General features: G+C 34.8%; 1 long non-coding RNA gene and 1 pseudogene across 1 annotated transcript; one reads left to right on the top strand and one right to left on the bottom strand.

Moving 5' to 3' along the window:
- Positions 1-764: 764 nt before the first annotated feature.
- Positions 765-1,581, bottom strand: LOC147386878 (dirigent protein 22 pseudogene; annotated as a pseudogene).
- A 10,393-nt stretch (positions 1,582-11,974) lies between these two features.
- Positions 11,975-17,182, top strand: LOC147386879 (uncharacterized). The gene is made up of 2 exons (XR_015172330.1): positions 11,975-12,893; positions 15,622-17,182. It is a non-coding gene; the product is annotated as an uncharacterized LOC147386879 (long non-coding RNA).
- Positions 17,183-17,996: the final 814 nt, after the last annotated feature.

Here is a 17,996-nt window from a genome sequence, read left to right on the forward strand (position 1 = left end):
TTGTAAACCATTTTTGACGGGGTTACAAGTTTTGGAATGAGCTGATTTTTGGTGAGGATGATCTCCTCACCATAGAGATCATCCTCACCAAAAATCAGCCCATTCCAAAACTTCTAACCCATGTAAGACAAAACACGTTTGTTAAAGTGTGTGGTAAAACTTAGGGTGTTGAACGGACCCATATATATATATATATATATCTCTTTTGGTGAAAGGTATTACAAAATTGGTTATGTCACTGTTTGGTAAATATAAAATTTTAACTAATTCAGTATTTTTGCATAATAAATAAATAAAATAATGCACAAAACAAAGACGTTTAAGTACTCATGGGAAGTCTTCTATTACCATAAAATAACTCCCATTCCCATTATTAAATTAAAAGAAGCAAAATATCTAAATGGCCTAGAGACAACAACAAAGTAAATAAAAAAAAGTAACAATAAAAGAGAAAATTTACCAAAACACCTATCTATTTTACCCAAATTACTTAACCAATCATGATTTTTTTTTAATATTTACCAAAACGGTCATATACCCAAGTTAGTAATTATATTTTTTACCAAAATGATTGTGATGAACCTACCTTCCCGCACGTCCTTGTGCATGTTGAATATATGAATTCAAATTAGTACCACATATAACAGTTTTGGTAAAAACAAACAATTCTAAAGTTGGGTGTATGACCGTTTTGATAAACATAAACAAAAAAAACATGTCTGAATCAGTAATTTTTTCAAAACAATCAACCGTTTTGGTATTAAAAAAAAAAAAAAAAAAAGCATCAATAATGCAAAACAAAGACATTATACTCAACAGTGGCATCTCCAGACTTAAGATCAACCCTATGAGTCTTGGCTTGAACATAACCTCTAGCAAACCTAAACAGCCCACTCCCTCCAATAATAGGCATCTCTCTCACCTTCGAGAGTATGGTATTCCTTCCCAATATACTAATCGTACTCCCATTATACTTCCCCTCCAATAAAGCGAAGTTCATCACCATTAACAAACCTAACTCACTCTGTGAAGCCCAAACATATAGACCTTGAGCTCTTCCAACCAATTTAGAATCCAATTCTGGGCCTTTAGTTAATGCGTCATCGATCACTGTCACCGCACCAAAGTGAGTGGAAGATTTGGCTGTTGATGCTGCTTCTGCTACTCTGATTGCTGTTGGATTTGAGCCACCAACGATGTCATGCCAATAGACGCGAAAATGAGTTAATTTCTCCTTTTTGAGACCCATTTTTGTGGGATTTAGGATTCTTGAGAATTCTAGTGGATTTGCATTGACGATAGATGTGAAGAAGAAGAAGATGGAGAAAATAACGAAAGGAAGAAGGGCCTTTAAGGAAATTTTGGCCATTGGATTGGAAGAACAGCAGAGTTTTACGGACTAAATCTCTCTCTCCCTTCGGGGTGTGGTAGTTGTGAGGTGTTTACGCTTCACGGGTTCTGTCCTCTCTTGCGTCCTGCTCTTTTTTCCAAGCTTCAGCTTAAAAGGCAAGATTGGGGTGGGGGATAGATATTCTACTCTCGATAGTTGGATAATCTGTAAGGATCTTTACATGTGGCACACTCTTTTGGTTAGAACTACCTATCTAACAAATCCAATGACAGATCTACGATCAGAGAGAGATTTCAAGTTTCTTGTTGCACTCAACTAACTCCCTAGATGCTGACACCTGGTCAGATGGTTCTGAGAAGGTTGTAAACTTTGTAAAATTGATTTTCTGTGATATTTTTGGAAAGAGATATTCTATTGCCTTGCCAACTTTTGCTAACGCCAACCTAATTCCTATGTGAATCACCAAAGATTACAACACATCTTTGGGGTGGCATTAGCAAAAATTGGTGGGGCAATAACAACTTTCTTTGACAAAATTGGGGGGAAAGTTTTTTTATTTATAGAAATTGGAAATTTTTTGGACAAGTAACAAATGATGTTCTTGGTTTGAGTCGTATCGGAATAACATCGTGAGTATTTTTGTGTGTTTCACTTAGGCCTGTCAATGGATAGTCGAAATTCGAATCCGAATTCGAATTTGAATTCAAAAAATCGGATATTATCCGAAATTTTTGGATATCGAATTTGAATTCAGATGTATTTTTAAGATTCGAATAGATTTCGGATACAAATTCGGATATCGTTACATTCGATTCGTTAATATCCGATTCGAATGCTTCTCTCTTCCTTTATATGTATCTAAACATTAATTGAGACCCCACCCATATAGATTTCGGATATGAGTAGCTTTATGTGTCTACGGAACCCCACCTATATATATATATATATATATATGGGAAATGTTCAGCACCCTAAGTTTTACCACACACTTTAACAAACGTTTTTGTCCTACATGGGTTAGAAGTTTTGGAATGAGCTGATTTTTGGTGAGGATGATCTCTATGATTAGAAGATCATCCTCTCCAAAAATCAGCCCATTCCGAAATGTTTAGCCCCATGTTTACACGTTGAAAAATCGTGGACCGTCCATTTTTTGTAAATCAATTTTGATGGGGTTAGAAGTTTTGGAATGAGCTGATTTTTGGTGAGGATGATCTCCTCACCATAGAGATCATCCTCACCAAAAATCAGCTCATTCCGAAACTTCTAACCCATGTAAGACAAAACGCGTTTGTTAAAGTGTGTGGTAAAACTAAGGGTGGCGAACGGGACCCTATATATATATATATATATATATATGGGTCCCTTTCAGCAACAAACATTTTGACAAACATTTTGGCAAAACATTTTTCAAAACATGGGTTAGAGGTTTTGGAATGGGCTGATTTTTGGTGAGGATGATCTCTACGGTGAGGAGATCATCCTCATCAAAAATCAGCCCATTCCAAAACTTCTAGCCCCATATTAACAGGTTGAAAAATCGTGGACCGTCCATTTTTTGTAAGCCATTTTTGATGGGTTAGAAGTTTTGGAATGGGCTGATTTTTGGTGATGATGATCTATTCCCTTTAGAGATCATCCTCACCAAAAATCAGCCCATTCCAAAACCTGTAACCCATATTTTCAAAAATGTTTTGCCAAAATGTTTGTCAAAATGTTTGTTGCTGAACATTTCCCTATATATATATATATATATATATATAGGATGGCGTTATTACGACCCCCTTTGCGACACACCTTTTTGTCTTATATGGACAAAAATGTTTGGAATGGGCTGATTTTTTGTGAGGATGACCTCTATGGTGAGGAGATCATCCTGGCAAAAAATCATCCCATTCCAAAACTTCTAGACCATCTGATTTTTGTTGAAAAATTATAGACCATCCAATTTTTGTAAATCAATTTTGATGGGGTTAGAAGTTTTGGAATGGGATGATTTTTTGCCAGGATGATCCCCTCATCACAGAGATCATCCTCACAAAAAATCAGCTCATTCCAAACATTTTGCCCATATAAGACAAAATGGTGTGTCGCAAAGGGGGTTGTAATAACCCGACCCATATATATATATATATAGGGAAATGTTCAGCACCCTAAGTTTTACCACACACTTTAACAAACGTTTTTTGTCCTACATGGGTTAGAAGTTTTGGAATGAGTTGATTTTTGGTGAGGATGATCTCTATGATTAGAAAATCAGCCCATTCCGAAATGTTTAGCCCCATGTTTACACGTTGAAAAATCGTGGACCGTCCATTTTTTGTAAATCAATTTTGATGGGGTTAGAAGTTTTGGAATGAGCTGATTTTTGGTGAGGATGATCTCCTCACCATAGAGATCATCCTCACCAAAAATCAGCTCATTCCGAAACTTCTAACCCATGTAAGACAAAACGCGTTTGTTAAAGTGTGTGGTAAAACTAAGGGTGGCGAACGGGACCCATATATATATATATATATATATATATATATATATATATATATATATATATATATATATATAAAGATAATCCCTCTCTCTCTCTCTCTCTCTCTCTCTTTATAATAAAGACAACTCATTTACACTCTTTATCTTAAATAAAGACAAGACATTAATTAAGAAAAGACACGTCTGTTTTACTTTATTTATATATATATGGGAAATGTTCAACACCCTAAGCTTTACCCTACACTTTAACAAACGTGTTTTGTCCTACATGGATTAGAAGTTTTGGAATGGGTTGATTTTTGATGAGGATGATCTCTATGATTAAAAGATCATCCTCACCAAAAATCAGTCCATTCTGAAATTTTTAGCCCCATGTTTACAAGTTGAAAAATCATGGACCGTCCATTTTTTGTAAACCACTTTTTATGGGGTTAGAAGTTTTGGAATGAGCTGATTTTTGGTGAGGATGATCTCCTCACCATAGAGATCATCCTCACCAAAAATCAGCCTATTCCAAAACTTCTAACCCATGTAGGATAAAACACGTTTGTTAAAGTGTAGGATAAAGCTTAGGGTGGCAAACGCGAACGAGACCCATATATATATATATAATCACTGGGAATAGAATATCATAAGTAAGTAAGAATGAAAGCAATTTTGCCTTACTTTGGGGAGTGAGGCATGGCATCGAATGCGCTCTTTGTTTCAAATGCCCTGTTTGGACGAATAGGAACAGAATCCACTGCACATGAGTAGGTTGTTCAAGAAGAAAAGAAACTGTTGTCGGAATAACCGCAGTAAGGAAAGGAAGTGACGGCACTCATCTCATATTCATGCCCACAAGCAAGAGGGTCAATGTAATATGAGACGAGGATGGCATCGAATTATGTTGGAGGAAGGGAAAATGCCCTGTTAGCAGGAAGAATTGGACAAATAAATAAATACTGTTTATATATATATATATATATATATATATATATATATATATATATATATTATATGGGTCCCGTTCAGCAACAAACATTTTTCAAAACATAGGTTAGAGGTTTTGGAATGGGTTGATTTTTGGTGAGGATGATCTCTACGGTGAGGAGATCATCCTCACCAAAAATCAGCCCATTCCAAAACTTCTAGCCCTAGGTTTACAAGTTGAAAAATCGTGGACCGTCCATTTTTTGTAAACCATTTTTGATGGGGTTAGAAGTTTTGGAATGGGCTGATTTTTGGTGATGATAATCTCCTCATCGTAGAGATCATCCTCACCAAAAATTAGCCCATTCCAAAACCTCTAACCCTTGTTTTGAAAATGTTTTGTCAAAATGTTTGTTGTTGAACATTTCCCATATATATATATATAAAGATAATCCCCCCCCCCTCTCTCTCTCTCTCTCTATATATATATATATATATATATATATATATATATATATATATAATAAAGACAACTCATTTACATACTCTCTCTCTTAAATAAAAATAAGACATTAATTAAGAAAAGACACGGCTGTTTTACTTTATATATATATATATATATATATATATATATATAAACAATCCCCCTCTCTCTCTTTATTTATAATAAAGACAACTCATTTACTCTCTCTCTCTCATAAAGACGAGACAAGACAACTCACTTACACCCTCTCTCTTAAATAAAGACAAGATATATCCCTCTCTTTCTGATAAAGACGAGACATCTTTTTTCTTTTCTCCTCTCTCTCTCTGATAAAGACGAGACATTTTTTTTTTCTCTCTCTCTCTCTCTAAGACTAGACAAGGCAAGACATGTGAATAACCTTTCTTCCCCTCTCCCTTTCTCAACTCAAACTGAGCAAATACTCTGTAAATAATTTCCATGGTGCGCCCGAGCTTCAATTCAACTAGAATTAGAAACCATAAGCCTGAGATTCAAGACCAATTGTAAATATTAGAGGGAAAAATGTTTGAGAGGGAAGAAGGTTTGGGAGCTCGTCGTCTGTGATGGTATACTTTCACTTCAGTATACCAAGCACTTCCCAAACAAGGTCATCAATGGTATAACTTTAAAGGATGCATTGATACGATTAGCGATGAATTGGATGTTCCTTTGCCAGAAAAAATCTTATTTTTCAAGTAATATTTTACTTTATTTAACTCTTATTTTACCTGTAAATTGACTGTAAAAAATCAAAGAATTTTTTATTATTTAAATTCGAATTGAATATTTTCGGATATCCGATAATTCTTTCGGATGCGAATTCGAATAGTGATTAGTGATATTTGATCGGATTCGAATTCGAATTCAAATATTACTATTTTTTTTCGGATTCGAATTCGGATATAGCACTATCCGATTGGATACCTATCCGTTGACAGCCCTAGTTTCACTGTTACTACTTACACGAAAAAGTGGATTGCATGTGAATCCAATACGAACGGTATTTAAAACACCCGAGGCTACTAATCAAGCTGTTTAGGCAGCCCAATGTTTTAGTTTCCTAATCAAATTGTGCCATGTAGACACCAATCCTATCGTTAGAAACGGGACACCTACCTTATAGGATCTCAACTACAATTTTATTTACTTTTTTGACTTATTTTTATCCGACTTGTAATTATATGTAATACACCATAAGACTTATTTAATTTCTTAGGTCTTAAAACTATTTGTTTGATAATAGATGTAGATAGTTTTAATCGATCTTAATCTTGCTTTCCATACCACATTTATTAATGAGTCGTGCTGGGGTGACACAGGGCATTTATTGTGATTCTCACAAGTGTGACGTGTAAGGAAACACATCTATGGTTATGTGCACATCCCATGCCAGCCTTGTGAGAATCGTAGTAAATGCTCTATGTCATTCCAGCATTTTCCTTTATTAATAGGCTCAGTCTCACACTTTTTGCTAATATGGACGTGTGTAGGGAATCATAGATATTTTTCATCGAGATACAAGTGAAAACATTTATAGGTACGTGAACACCTCGATCACTTCACCAAAGTGTGAAATGGAGTGAATTTCTAGGTGACTCCAACCTGCCTCGTATAAATATCAATGTGATATTGAGAAAAAGTAAATAAATTAGTCAATTGGTTGATGCAATTGTAAGAAATTACATTTTAGTGAGCAAGCAAAAGGTGTCAGCATACCAAAAGTAGTGGCCTTAGACCAAATAAACTAATGAGGCATTTTAGTTGTGATATTATAGCATAAACATGTATAACTTAGAAATTTATTTTCTTAATGATAATCGAGCATTAGTACATGTCTCTAAATAACAACACATTATATGTAATATCTTGAGATTAGAAGTAAAATATAAGTTTTAAATTCAAAATTAAAAATCAAAAACAAAAGAAAATATAAAAAAATAAAAATAAAAATAGTACTTATATCTTTTTTTTTTCTTGCATTAACTATAAATGTGGAACCAAGTACAATAATACTAACATTATTAAAGTGAATTATGATTTGGGTTTTGGATTCTTAACATATTTCTCTCTCCACGATAATAGTTTGAAGAATTCAATTTTTTTTTCTTTATTTATAATTATTTTAGTATATCTAATTTTAAAATAATATTTCAAAATATTTTTGAGTCCAACACGTCCCAACACATTGATATGTAATCCTGGGTTAGAAGTAAATGTAAATTTCAAGTTTAAAATTAAAAAATTGAAATAAAACTAAAAATGATTATAAATGTATAAAAGTTGTAAAATAAAAAAGGGGAAATTATAATATAAAAAACTAATTAAACAATTATTTATAAAAAAAAGGTAATAATTTGTTTTTAAAATTACAAAAAAAATCAAAATCGACACTTTGCCATAAAGTTTTGTTTAAAAAAAATAAAAAAATCCGGCCCTTGAACCGAAGTGCCACAATCTTCAACCTACACAAATCTTACTTTATGAATCTGACTACCATGATAAACTTGTTAAGATTGTAAATCTTACTAAGGGTCATTGGACCCACATGTATTATTAAATGGGAAATGTTATGCAACAAATATTTTGGCAAAACATTTTTCAAAACATAGGTTAGAGGTTTTGGAATGGGCTGATTTTTGGTGAGGATGATCTCTATGGCGAGAAGATCATTCTCGCAAAAAATCAGCCCATTCCAAAACTTCTAACCCCATCAAAAATGATTTATCAAAAATGGACGGTCCACGATTTTTCAACTTGTAAACATGGGGCTAGAAGTTTTGGAATGTGCTGATTTTTGGTGAGGATGATCTCCTCACCGTAGAGATCATCCTCACCAAAAATCAGCCCATTCCAAAACTTCTAACCCATGTAGGACAAAAATGATTGGCTAAAATGTTGGCCAAAATGTTTGGTGCTGAACGGGACCCTTATTTAAATTAGCAATCCAACAACACAGACTTCTAGATTTCATGGACAAACTCAGATTCGAAAGAAAAAATTCAAAAAGTAAATCTTTTTAAGCTTGAATGTGATGTTGAAAATTGATGGCTATCAAACTCCTAAATTCAAAACTAAATTCAACAGTGAAAATTAACTAATTTGTTTTTAAAATTATTGTCTTAAAGCTCTTAGAATTTTTTCCTTTATAATCATGTGCATTAGATCATATATTTGGACTGGATTCTAAGAACATAAATTTGAATTTGGGAGTTCGATAGCAATTCATTTTCAACATCCACGATCAAGCTAAAAAATATTTATTTTTTGAATATTTTCTTTCGAATCTGAGCTTGTCCAAGAAATCTAGAAGGCTGTGTTGTTGGATTGCTAATTATTGATAATACATGTGAGCCCAACGATCCTTAGTAAGATTTGCAATCTTATTAGGTTAGTCGTGGTAGTCAGATTCATCAAGTAAGGTTTGTGTAGGTTGAAGATTGCGGCACTTCAATTTCCAGATTATTTGAAAAAAAAAAAAACTTGCCACACTTCAAGTGCATATATTGGTTCCTTTTTTATTTATTTTTAAATTAGTATTTTTTTTATAAATAATTATTTAATTAATTTTTTTGTTGTTGATAATTTCCCCAATAAAAAATGATATTTATATCTTTTTTCTTGGGTCATCTATTAATATAACAGCAAGCAAAATAATATTAACATTATTAAAGTGAATCATGATTGTGGTTTTGGATTGTTAATATTTTCTCCCTCCAAAATAATATTAACATTATTAAAGCAAATTATATATGATTTAGGTCTTGGATTCTTAACATATTTCTCTCCCCAAAACAATAGTTTGAAGAATTTAATTTAATTTTTTTTTAAATTTTAATATATTTAATTTAAAATAATATTTCAAAAAATATATTTTTGAGTCCAACATGTCACAAATAATTTTTTATTTTGAAACAAACTTACGGGCCACACCTTTTGGTGAATATTTTTGTTATCGTTGTGTTTTAAAATTAACATGTCCCTGTAAAACTATATTATTGTTGTTGAACTTTTGTTTCACTGATAGTGTGGAACCTCCAAAGTGCGAGTGAAAATCTATGATTTTCCCTTCAGTTTGAAGATGATTAAGGTTTTATAATTTTCTTTTGAGAACCCTAATTTCTTTCTTGAACTTTGAGCACATGATAGGTTAAAAATAATTTATACACACGTTTGTCTTATATGACTTGAAATTTTTAGATTGGACTGATTTTTTGTGAGAATGATCTCTAGGGTGAGGAGAACCTTGGTTCTATCGGTGCCACCAAATGCCACTGACAGCTTATTGGGGGTGCCACACACAGTGCCCAATTGTCATATTTTTGACTATTGCTTCTTGACAGTGCCACCAACATGTCTGGGGGTACTACCAATAGAAAGATGTTACCCAAGAATATTTTATATATTTTCAAGCAATGTATTCACTTGGGTTTGACCAAGACTTGAGGAATTATGCTCCTAAGACTCCCACAGATCTTCAAGCACCCTCAACTTCATGAGAGCCTAGTTCTACTTGAATCCACCTTCAACCTCTTTAGAACTCTCATTTCATCCATCTTTACACACCTTCTCATACTTGCACACATTAGCATATCTTTTGGAGCAAGGAGTGAAAGTCGATGGAAGAAGTAAAAAGCAATGACTGGAAGATCTCAAGTATCAAGTTGGAAAAAAATTGTATTGAGTCAAGTCCTTGTAAGTTTAGTGTTTTCATCTTTACAAAACCTTCTAAATGATTTTTCTTAGTTTTTCCTTGTCAAAAATCAAGCACTTGTTTGAGTCGAGAACTCTTGTCAAGTGTCAAGGTTCTAAGTTTCCTAAAGATAAAACTTAGAGTTAGAGTGAGGTGGTACCTCTCTTAAATAAGAAGGTTGCGGGATTCAGCCTAGTGAAAAATCTCATGTACGGTTTGGTTCAAGTTGAACAAAAAACCTCTTCGATTAATGAACACTAAGAACTTTGCGAAGGTGACCTTGAGAGTGGATGTAGGCACGTTGCTGAACTACTATAAATCTTATGTCTCTTGTTTCATTTACATTCTTACAACATTTACAATTGAATGCTTTGAATGCCATGAATGTATGTGCCATGAATAACATGAGATACATGCCTAATTTCTAAGTGTAATTTGTTTTATTTGCAGACTAGAAACCTAGAATAAAATTGCAAATCAATAAATGAAACTAGGTGATCATATAGTTAAATTAATAGACCTAAGTAAATTTGAATAATCAAAAGAATTTTAAATTGTCTTATTCACCCCCCTCTAAGACTTGACACAGTACAAAGCACGCAATTTTAATTGATATCAGAGCAGGTTACTCTAGAAAGGTTTAACAACCTTGAGTTGATCTAAATAGCTTTGAATCATGTCTAGCTCCGACGAGTGGTCCTCCATTCAACCCCCAATGTTTGATGGGTCAAAATATACATTTTGAAAAATAAGGATGATGATATACATCGACTCTTTGACCTATGACATTTGGGAAATGATTGAGAATGGATGGGAACCACCTATGAAGACTATTGAAAAAATGGTGTCTCCACCTTGGTTCTGAAGTCATCTAATGATTGGACCGAACAAGAAAAGATTGACAATAACAATAATCACATAACACCTAATGTCATTCACTCGGCTATGACCGAAAAATGACCTTCAAAGCATTTGCACTTGTTTGTCGGCTAAACAAGCTTGGCAAATCCTAGAGACTACACATGAGAGTACCAATATAGCTAAGAAATTGAAACTTGAACTCTTTAGGAATCGATTTGAAAACATTAGAATAGAAGAAACCAATAGTGTCCAAAAATTCTATGCAAAACTTTGTGACATTTGTCATTTCTTGTATTGTCTAGGTGAGGTGGTTCCACAAGGTAGGATATGTACAAAAATCTTTAGATCCCCACCTAAGAGATTTACTTCAAGGTAACCTCGATAGAAGAATACTGAGATGTTAAAAACATGGGTATTGAAGAACTCATTGGATTGCTCACTAAGTTTGAGCTCCATCTCGAAGGCCTTCTCTTAAAAGGGAAAACAATGGTCCTTAAGATATCTTCCTCCAAGCCATCCTCAAATAAATCAAATCAAATGTCCTCTCAAATTAAAAAAAAAACTAATATAAAAATATAAACAGATAGAAACTCAAAGTCATACAACCCCAATGACTCTAATACCATATCAAACTTCCAATCTTCTTTAATTTTCTTCTAACCCTTCCCAAAGATCGAACAAAGAAGGAAGAAGAAGAGTCTATTATTTTGGAAAGTCATGTGTTACTCACCACACGATGGTCTCTTTATTATAAATCAAGTTTTAAATATTTACAAGTATAACCCCCAAAGTATATCTAATTATTAAGATACCCAAAACAAATAGAGAATATGAAAAACCCAAAACAAACATACAACTAATAGGTCTTAGTCCAATCTTTGCTACTTCATATTTGGTTTTTGATTAGTGACTTGCTCCCCTCCTCATTAAAAAAAGTGTGGTTTTTCGTTCTATTTTTCATGATGGGTAGTTTTGATTTTTATGGGTTTCTTTAAAATTGATCAACTCTTTGCCTTCTTGCCATTTTTCAGTCTTTAGGTGGTGGGTTTAATTAGTAACTGCTATTTTGAAACATTTTATATTTTTCTATGATATAAATATATCGTTTCAATGTTTCATTTTTCTCAAAAATCGATACATCTCGATACATTCTTGTAGATACCCCAAATTGAGTGAGCCTGACCCCAAAAAGTAGGTTATGAGAATTCGGTTAAGGCCCAAATAAATGAAAAAGTTGGAACTATATGGCAAAGGTTCACAATTTGTAGCCAAAAAGACCAAAACAAGTCAATTTGGAACAACTCCCTAAGAAGTAGGGGTGCAAGTTAATTCGGTTCAAACCAAGAACCGAATCAAACCGTGTCTTTTGGGTTGGTTTGATTTGATTTTTATTGAGTACGGTTCGATTTCGGGTTTTAAAAATAAAAAACGGATAAATTCGGTTCTGTTCTCGGTTCAGACTTAATAAAATAGCGAACCAATCCGAAAATCGAATCATTAATTTTTTTTTAAAATATAATATAAGTTTTTTTTTTTTCATTTAAAACACCCGAACTACCCCCTCTCTTTCTCTGTCGTCTCTCACAGCTGCGGGCTGCCGGTTGCTGGCTGTACTCAACTCCGGCGGGCGGGAGGTCGGTCTCTCTCTCTCGCTCTCTCGCGACTGTGGGCGTGTGGCTAGGGCTAGCGGCTGTGAGCTCTATCAACTCCGACGGCCGACAGGTCGCCTCTTCGTCTCTCTCTCTCTCTCTCTCAACCATGGCCCAACCTTCGAGCCAGATCTCTCCTCCTCTGACAGATGAACTCGACATCGTCATTCCAACCATCAGGAACCTCGACTTCTTGGAGCAGTGGAGGCCTTTCTTCCAACCGTACCACCTGATCATCGTTCAAGATGGAGATCCAACCAGAACGATCCGAGTCCCTGACGGGTTTGATTATGAGTTGTACAACCGAGACGATGTGAATCGGATCTTAGGACCTAATGCCAGTTGCATCTCCTTCAAGGATTCGGCTTGTCGCAGCTTCGGATTTCTTATTTCGAAGAAGTATATATTCAGTTTTTCACCATCGACGACGATTGCTTCGTGAGTTGAGCTCTTTAAATAGCGAGTTTTAATTTTTTACTTATTTTGAATCGGTTTAGTTCAATCGAGTCAACTAATTTGAGATTTCTAGCAGTGATTTACGGTTTAGGGTACAAGAGGCAGAATTTTTTCCATTATTTTTCCCCTTCTTCAATTGACTATCTCCATCTGTAATTGCTAACGAAGGCATTTTCCATTATTTTACTGATTAATTGTGTTTTTTCAACCCATGGAACCGAACCGAATCGAACCAAACCAAATTAAGGTCGGTTTGGGTTGGTTCGATCCTAGATCAAATCGGTTCGATTCTGATTCTTATATTATGGAACCGACCTTGGTCGGTTCGATTATGATTTTTCTCTAACTCGAACCAACCCGAATCAAGTTGCGCCCCTACTAAGAAGTACAAAAAAAGAACAAAGCCCAAAGTGAATCAACTTGGCCCATGGAATTTTTATTCTCCTAAAGGACACTTGGCAACATTTCATAAGTTCTAATATTCAAGAGGTTCTCCATAGGCAGGAAAAGCTTAAAGGCCATTGGCAGGTCAACCCTTTAGTGGGAAATTCCTACATTTTCCGCATGTGAAAATGATTCGGTCTTTTGTAAATATCTAAAAAATTATGTGATTGGACCGTTTTACCCTCCAAAGACAAAAAGAACTAAATATATGTACTTGGTCCTTTGATTCCACATGCCTCCCATATTAAAGGTTCATTTGATCTTAGGATTTTTTCCATACTTTTTGAGATATTTTCAAAAGATCCAGAGCTCGCGTTTACACACGACATCACTGCATTCATGCTCACAAATCACTTTTTGCCACTCCCCATTTGCTCATATTTTTTTAGAATATTACATGGGAACCTACCACCACCTTTTCACATGTCTTCATTTCATTCACTTTAAAGATCCCTTTTTCACCTGCCACCATGTTTTTTTTCTTCACCACCAAGGCTTTGTTACTATGCATAACCTATGTGGACTCGGCCAAGTGACATGTCTCAAGAGGCTTATAGTAATTTCCATCATGTGCCTTTGCTAAGTTTGAAAATCCCAAGAAAAATAATGAGAATCCCATGTCTTTTTTAATTATTTTTTGAGTTGGACCACTTTTAATTCCAAAAGTTTTCTTGAAACTTTATAAAAGGGGAGTCCACTTCTCATTAATTTAAGTTGAGACAACCATTTTCTTGCCTCAAAGTTATTTTAAAATCCTTCTAAGATTTCATTATTCTCTACAAAGTCCTACTACTTGTAAACACCCCAATTTACGAGCGTTCACTTGAGAAAGTTCTACAAAAAGTGCATTTTAAGTCAGAATATTGACAAAAGACTCAAAGGCCTACGTATTTAAAAATCCACATCTTTTGCTCTAATAAAAGCCCAAAGACCTTTAACTTGGCCTATAATAAATACCATTTTTACAATTTCTCCTGCATTCATGAACTTTTCCTACTCTAGATCTATTTCTAAGCCCATACTCATCCAGAGCCTTTTTCAAGCAAACCTACTTCTAAGTCCTTTCTAAATTCTAAGCTTACCATCATAATCTAAGCCCACTACATTCTTTAAGCCCACTAAATCCAATCAAATCCCTTAACCTAAGCCAAACCCATGTCCAAATCCTATCCCATGTCCAATGCAAAAGCCAAAGCCTATGGTCTCATACCTTTTCCAAAAAGAGGACACATGTCACACTTTTTCTTTTTGCTAACCGAGTGTCCGGGCTAGCTTGCGCGTACCACGACTAATCTCGGGGAGGACTACCACAGCAACCCACCACTATGGCATGTCACACTTTAAAATGATGATTTTCAAATTTTGCTATACACCTTTGTTTTTGGAGTTGTTTACATGAGAATTAAGGTCTATTTACACATGTCATTCTCTTATTTATGCTCTCAAAAATATTTTTTTTACCTATTTTCATTTTCCCCTTGTTTTATGTGTTATTTACAAATAAGTCAAGGTCTACTTTTTACCTATCATTTTACATTTACACATGTCATTCCCACATTCATCCATTCAAGATACATTTTGTCTCTCATATCTCTACCCATCATTTTGAAAATATTTACCAAAGAATCAAAGATCATATGTGCTTTTAGAGGTTCATCCCACAAATTCTACATTTACCCTCATAAAATTGAAAAGTCTAGAAAGAAATAAAACAAATCTTATGTCATTTCTTTTGTTTTTAGACATGGACCAATTTGCCCTCAAAAGTTTCTCAAAACATCTATAAAAAGCCTCATTTTCCATGAAAAATCTCATTCTATCTCATGCCTCCATCTCAACCCCAAACCATGGTATTAAGGGAGCTCCATCCATGAAGTATTAGAAAATGCTTAGGCCAACACTACCTTAATCTCATGCATACATTATCAAGGTGTAGATTTACATGGTGGTGTTCGTCTCCATAGGATGACCCCCTACGTCTTGCACCAACATTAACTCCCCCTTTTAAAGGGGTACAATATTCACTTACATGCACACACCCATTTCTAACATGCATCCCATTCACGCATTTTACTTCATCTTTAACTATTTCCAAAATGACCAAGTTTAATAAGATAACCCACCTTATCATGGAGAGAATGGGTGACTAATACATTCTCCATTCTCTAATCAGACCTCCTTACTTAGACTCTAGGTTGGCCTCGCCTTTAACTATCAAGTGAGTTATTACAACACTATAAAATTGTTTTTCTTAAATTACTTTCAGGTGGTAACAAGGTTTTCCATAGTCTAAAATCACGTTACTACAGTTGATGACTCTAGTGATTGAGAAAATTTTGACACTGGAAAGTCAATTGGCCGACATGGCCACATTTCTTGCAGGTGCCATGAGCCTCATCAGCATTTGATCCCGTAATACAAGCAAGGCCAATAAGGTTTGGAAGCTAGCATACATATTCTTACCTTCGGGTTTAGCATTAGAAGACTTTGGTTTGGTGGATTACTTGGTGTTGACCTTGTTGGGTACATATGGATTGTACCTGATTGCTCTCTACCATATATTGTGGGTTTGAAGAGCAGTGGTATTGTACACCTGATTGTTCGTAGACATGTGAACCCTACCTTGAGTTGCCGATACTTTTAGATATGCGAAACAAACGATTAAGATAAAGAAATCGTATGAATCAAATGACCGTCATCATGAAAAAGTTCAATTATGCAATTTCAAAGACCTTAAAAGGGAGAATTCTGAATGAGTGCTACAATAGTAGATATTTGTAATTGTATAATTAATCTGTTTAATATTTATAGAATTTGTAGCAATCATTCGGAATTGTTCTTTTTAGGGATTTTGGAATTACATAATTCATGTTTTTTTATGATATGTAGGGTTCACATGCCTATGAACAACCAGGTGCACAATAATGCTGCTCTTCAAACCCACAATATATGGTAAAGAGTAATGGTGTATGATCCATGTACCCAACAAGAATGTTGAAACCCGGAGGTGAGAATGCCTATGATAGATTCCAAGGCCTTTTTGCTCTTGTTTGTATTACTGGATCCAATGCTAATGTGGACCGTGGCACCTGCAAGAAATGTGGCCATGTTAGCCAACTAACTTTCCAGTGTCAAAATTTTCTCAGTCTGAAGGAAGATAACAAGGAGAAAAACCTCATTGCTCTTCAAGCTGCATTTGAATTTGGGTGATAAATTTAAGGGAAGTGGAGCAAAGTTGGGTAATAAGTGTTGTGGAGAGCTCTGATGAAAGTTCAAAAGAGGAAGAGACCAAGAGCTCGAATTCTGATGTAGATTCAGAAATTGAGAAAATTATTGCTACAAGAATGGGAAAGGGGCGGTATTAAGACAAGGTCACAAGTAAAAAAAGGAGGCCTCGGATGAGGATGGATTATATCGTAGAAAAAAGAGGAAAACCAATAAATCAAAGAAAATGAGCAGCATGAAAAGGGCTTGTGGAAATGGATCTAAAAATGAAGATTAATGACTCAAACGAAGATGATAAGCATCATCACTATCATAGGAAAAACATGAAGGAAAAGACCATGAGAAGAAGTCATTAGTATAGACATAAAAAATAGAAGATGGGGAGCATCGCTGATTCTGATGTGAGCAACTCAGACTATTCACAGGTTGGCCGGGTCGAAGTGGTCTGAGAAGAGGAGGAAGAAGCAGCGGCTCCAAGAAGAGGTGTAATAATAATGTAAAATGTAATCCCACCACCGATGGTACTGTTTTTTTAATCAATATAACATGTGATACATTCTTTTTTGTAAGGTTATTTTCCTCCATTCTCCCTTATGAGCTTATATTTCAGTATTTGTGAGGCATTTTTATTTTTATTTTTTTTCTTTTCCAATGAACTATTGTGTGGTATGTGATTTTTTGTTAAATATTAGAATGCTAAAAACGCTTCTTGTGTGCTAACATTAACAACAGATGCAACATCATCTTCTTATTTTGGCTCTTAACGTGGTTTGGACTCTTTTTTTTATCATAAAAAAAAGGTGATAGGTACAAGGTATCCTGGTAGACAAGCCCTTACTAAATTTGTCTTGGACCCTGTGGCGATGCTGATCTGCAGGCGTGATCAATTTCAATTATATATACTTTTCAATTGACATGAAAACATCACAAGAGCCCTATTCGTGAAAAATATCAAAATCTCCTCTGATCACAGTTGTTCAAGATGTAACACGACCATTTTGACTGCAATAAAACATTAATTAATCTAAAGAATCCCAATTTAAATGTTGTGTAATTGGAGGCCACTAAAAGGGCTTCAGTCTTTGTGACAAGAGTCGTGCTGGGGTGACACAAAGGGAGACACAAGGGTGACAAAAACTCATGGTGTTGTGCACATTACCGTAGATGCTTTTCTGCGAGATACGAGTAAAAAGCATCTACAGTTGTGTGCACCACCACATCATTTTTGTCACTTTTATGTCTCCATTTGTGTCATTCTAGCATTTTCCTTGTGACAAAGATTATTATGCCAAGAAGGTCGCCATGGAGAATGGATGGTCCAATCATATCTTAAGACTTTTGCAGCACTTCTATCTTATTTTTGACTTAGACAGTGTTTGTTTGCGCTATTTTTCAGCGCTTATTGCTGAAAAAAAT

Source organism: Akebia trifoliata, chromosome 14 (assembly GCF_017979445.1).
Source record: "Akebia trifoliata isolate Shusen 1 chromosome 14, ASM1797944v1, whole genome shotgun sequence".
NCBI lineage: Eukaryota > Viridiplantae > Streptophyta > Magnoliopsida > Ranunculales > Lardizabalaceae > Akebia > Akebia trifoliata.